Source organism: Canis lupus, chromosome 22, assembly GCF_011100685.1.
Source record: "Canis lupus familiaris isolate Mischka breed German Shepherd chromosome 22, alternate assembly UU_Cfam_GSD_1.0, whole genome shotgun sequence".
NCBI lineage: Eukaryota > Metazoa > Chordata > Mammalia > Carnivora > Canidae > Canis > Canis lupus.
This window is the reverse complement of record NC_049243.1, coordinates 40,482,344-40,486,842: the sequence shown is the minus strand read 5'-3', so window position 1 is coordinate 40,486,842 and position 4,499 is coordinate 40,482,344. Positions and strand designations below refer to the sequence as shown.

Sequence of the window (4,499 nt, the reverse complement as noted above, 5' to 3'; positions counted from 1 at the left end):
AAAGGAAGAAATTTTATTATGAGCTAAATGGGTCCTATATTCTTGAGCATTTGCTTATATTCCCTTAATCACATTTTTCTAACAGATAAACATGTAATGATTTTTGTTTGTATGCATTTTTATCAACATTCCCTTCCTTGAGTAGATTTGAAGGAGAAAACAATGCTTATTTTTACTTTAAGCTGCTGTCATATGAATTGTTAGGATCATTTTTTCTTGTAGAAATGTGTTTAGTAGTTTTGGGCAGGTGGGTTATAGTAAAATGCTTTAGAAGGTATGAGAACATACCAGGAGTCTGTATTGTTAAATAAAAATCAAGTATTCTTGAATTATTGACAAATTCTTAGATATTAATTTAGAAAAGGTACATCACTAGACCAAAACAAATAAACTGAAGAGTTACAGAATAAAAATGAAATTGCAAATTCCCCTCTTTTCCAGCTGAAACCATGAAGGGTGCAGAAGAGAAGAAAAAGAAGGTTCCTGCTGTGACAGAAACCCTTAAGAAAGAGCGAAGGAATTTTGCAGAGTTGAAGATCAAAAAAATTTGCCCAAAAGATGCTTCGAAAGGCAAGGAGGAAGCTTATCTATGAAAAAGCTAAGCATTACCACAAGGAGCACAGGCAGATGTACAGAACTGAGAGTTGAATGGTGAGGATGTTGAGAAAAGCTAGCAACTTCTACATGCCCGCAGAACTCGAATTGGCATTTGGATCGGAAGTATCAATGGTGTGAACCCAAAGGTTCGAAAGGTGTTGCGGCTTCTGTGCCTTTGCCAGATCTTCAGTGGCACCTTTGTTAAGCTCAACAAGGCTTCAGTTAACATGCTAAGGATTGTGGAACCATATATACAGCATGGGGGGGCCCAAACCTGAAGTCAGTGAATGAATTGATCTACAAGCATGGATATGACAAGATCAACAAGAAGCGAATTGCCCTGACAGATAACACATTGATTGCCAGATCTCTTGGTAAATATAGCATCATCTGCATAGAGGATCTGATTTGCAATATCTATACCATTGGAAAATGTTTCAAAGAAGCGAACAACTTTTTATGGCCCTTCAAATTATCTTCTCCATGCGGCAGAATGAAGAAAAAGACCACTCATTTTGTAGAAGGTGGAGATGCTGGCAACAGGGAAGACCAGATCAACAGGCTTATTAGAAGGATGAACTAACGTATCTACCATGATTATTTTTGTAATCTGGTCAGTTAATAAATGACTGCTTTCAAATGGAAAAAAAAAGAGATTGCAAATTCCTGTTTTTTTCCAATGAAAATACTGTTCTACATCATTTTTGTTGCTGCTAATTTTTAGTATTAAGTTTTAAGAGGCAGGAATGCTTTTACAAGAACTTCCATGTAGAAATTATTTCAAGTAAGTGTTATTCTTCTATGACATAAGTTAGTCTATTGCAGGAAATAATAGTGACATTCAAATACTAAGTTTGTCTCCAATAGAAACATTAAAACCATTATATTTTCCTTACAAAGTCAACTTTGATTAAGTCACTTTAATGACAAATCTAAGCCATGACTGCTGGGTTCTGGGAACAAATTTTAATCGGATTTTAAAAAAGAGCTATCTTGTTATATGTAGAAAATGAATTAAATAAATTTGGTACCTACATCCATTTTAGGAAGTAGATCTCCATTAAAAACACAATAGAAAATATAATTGAGAGTGCTGTTCTTTGTGATAGATACTTTTAATGTCCAAATTCCTATTAATGATAGCACTTAACTATGATACTGCACTGAAGACAATACAAAAGGTAAGTTGTTTGCTTGAGAGACCAATGCCTATTTTGCCATGAGTTGCCAATGATACATTATATGACCTTAGATAAAAACATACTGTATTTCTTTTGAAGAATGAAAGAATTATATGTTGCAGGTTAAAAAGTTGCATGTTATTTTAAAAGTATACAGCAGCACTCCTGTTGTTTTTTTAAGGGTCACATTACTGGTACTAATATTGTAAATTAGCTTCAGAGTCTCAAGAATTTGAGGGACCCCCGGGTGGCTCAGTGGTTGGGCATCTGCCTTTGCCTCAGGGCGTGATCTCAGTGTTCCGGGGTCAAATCCCACATCGGGCTCCCTGCGAGGAGCCTGTTTCTCCCTCTGCCTATGTCTCTGCCTTCTCTCTGTGTCTCTCATGAATAAATAAAATATTAAAAAAAAAAAAAGAATTTGAGAAAACAAGAAACTTTGTGCACTGTAGGTAGCAGAGGAAACTATTTGCTATTTTATGGAAAATAGGCAGTAGTTAGTGGAAATAAATATGTGTATGACCTATAGACCAAACATTCCACTCCTGTGTATATCTGAAAAAAATTCACAAACATTTATAGGATTACATAGTCTAGGATGTTCATTATGTGTTGTTTTTTTTAAGATTTTATTTATTTATTTGAGAGAGAGTGAGAGAGAATGAATGAGAGAGGGGCAAAAAGAGGGGGAAGGAGAAGCAGACTCCCCACTGAGCAGGAAGCCCGATGTGGGGCTTGATATCAAGATCCTGAGATCATGACCCAAACCAAAGTCAGATGCTTAACCCACACTCAAGTGTCCTGATCATGTGTAGTTCTTAATGTGGGAAGGAATGTAACCAACGGGTGTCATCATGAAAGAACTAGTGAGTGAAATATGTGATGGATTCAGAGACACTATGCTAAGAACTCAGGAGCATTCTCAATGCTGAAACTGAGCATTCTTAATTTAACTCTGAAAATTTATGGTAGTTTATTTCATTAACAACATCACAGCAGGGCAGCCTGTGTGGCTCAGCAGTTTAGTGCCACCTTCAGCCAAGGTTATGATCCTGGAGACCCAGGATCAAGTCCCACGTCAGGCTCCCTGCAGCATGGAGCCTGCTTCTCTCTCTGCCTGTGTCTCTACCTCTCTCTCTCTCTCTCTCTGTGTGTGTGTCTCTCATAATAAATAAATAAAATATTTAGAAAAAAAAACATCATAGGAATGGAGATTAAAATATTCATATTTAGAGGCACCTGGGTAGCATAGTCAGTTAAGCGGGAGACTCTTGGTTTCAGCTCAGGACTGTGAGATTAAGCCCTACCTTGGGCTCTGCACTCAGTGTGGCATCTGCTTAAGACTCTCTCCCTCTCCCTGTGCCACTCCACCCCATGCTCATGCACGTGTGCTGTCTCTCCAGAATAAATAAATAAATATCTAAAAAATATTCATATTTAGGGTGCCTGGGTGGCTCGGGTGGTTGGGCATCTGCCTTCAGCTCAGGTCATGATCTCTGGGTCCTGGGATCTAATCCTACATGGAGCTCTCTGCTCACCAGGGGATCTGCTTCTCCCTTTCATTCTCCCTCTGTGCTCTCTTTTATCAAAAAAAAAAAAAAAAAAACATACTTAGAATAATGATTTCTTTTTTAAGTGAGTTATCTCTAAGTACAAAGAAAATTTATGTATATACTAGTAGGCATATGACCATTTCTCATCCCATTTGAAGCTGTTGCATTTAAGGTATCTAAAACTAAACTTAGACCAATAACACCTGTAATTTCACTGAAACTGGAAGTCAAAACTCTTTGCATCTGTAGTATCTGTGACTTCTCTTAAAAATAGTCTGAGAGACTGACTAATCTTCATATTATTGATCTACACAATGGGTCATTGCATTAATCTATTTCTTAATATAATTTATATTATAATTTAAGTATGAAAAATGAAAAATTACAAATATGTAAAAATTACTGTATAAATACGTACTTTACAAATATGTAGAATAAATTTTATGTTTACATATGACTGGCACAAATATCAATAATAGTCTTGAATGTTGTAAAGTTTATTTCGCAAGAATATAGAAGAGTGGCAGAAATCAGTCCACATATGGCAGGCATACGTGCTTCTGCAGGAAAGTAACACAGAATAATTGAAGGATAATCAAAATTTTATCAAAAATATATTATTCTACCAGTTTCCTAAAGGAACAGAAATGTGTAGAAGATAAATTCTTTAACAAAATCAAAAAGAAGATCAAGTTGCCTTAGGTTTTTCTATTACTAAAGACAAAGGTCTAAGTCCTTAAGGACATCACTGACACCTAGTCAACTAAATGCAGTATGTCTAACCCTTTCATGGAGATTTTTTGTGTCTTAGGACTGTTTAAGCCATTGTTTGTCCATGTCTTTAATAAGGGACATTTGTTTTAGCTTTATTCACAAGTCACTAAGTGACTGTCAACAGGACTTTACCTGGAATGGGCTGCAGATCTATTTTATTGGCTCTTAGATCTGCTGTGAATTGAGTTTACAGTGTCTATTAACTTATTTAACAAGAATGTCCAAATGCAAAATACATGTACTTTATATGATCCACAAATATCATTTCATATGCCATATATAAACTCAAAGATAAATAGATTTTTTGCACAATAACAAATCAAGGGGGACACCTGGGTGGCATAGTGGTTGTGCGCCTGCCTTCAGCTCAGGTTGTGATCCCAGGACCCTGGGATTG

The 4,499-nt window shown here is 36.3% G+C and overlaps 1 pseudogene; it reads left to right on the top strand.

Annotated features, from left to right (window-relative positions):
- The first annotated feature begins 449 nt into the window (after positions 1 to 449).
- On the top strand, positions 450 to 1,249 carry LOC100686292 (annotated as a pseudogene).
- The last annotated feature ends 3,250 nt before the right edge of the window (positions 1,250 to 4,499 follow it).